The sequence below is a fragment of the Egretta garzetta genome, unplaced genomic scaffold (genome assembly GCF_000687185.1).
Source record: "Egretta garzetta isolate BGI_Z169 unplaced genomic scaffold, ASM68718v1 scaffold986, whole genome shotgun sequence".
NCBI classification, from domain to species: domain Eukaryota; kingdom Metazoa; phylum Chordata; class Aves; order Pelecaniformes; family Ardeidae; genus Egretta; species Egretta garzetta.
The window spans coordinates 45,783-45,987 of record NW_009259903.1 but is presented as its reverse complement, the minus strand read 5'-3'; the positions used below and the strand labels follow the sequence as shown (position 1 = coordinate 45,987).

The 205-nt window shown below is 56.1% G+C and overlaps 1 protein-coding gene across 1 annotated transcript in view; it reads right to left on the bottom strand.

The window, feature by feature from the left end:
* The window catches only part of LOC104127481 (myotubularin-related protein 5-like), a gene marked incomplete at its 3' end in the record, with an annotated part of 66,798 nt that overhangs the window by 60,974 nt on the left and 5,619 nt on the right, over positions 1-205 (bottom strand).

The window sequence follows — 205 nt, the reverse complement described above, 5'->3', positions numbered from 1 at the left end:
GGGCTCTGCCAGCGTGTGGCGGGGCACGGGGAGAGCTGCTAAAAGCGTTTTGGGGAGGAACCTGCTCTATTTTTACCTGATGCCAAATTCCAGTTACCTCCCAGGGGAGCTATTAGCCAGCGCCACTGGCACCCTGTCCCAATAATTACAGGGCCACGCCACGAACATTTACCCAAGGCCTAAAAACAGCACGTGCTGCACCGAT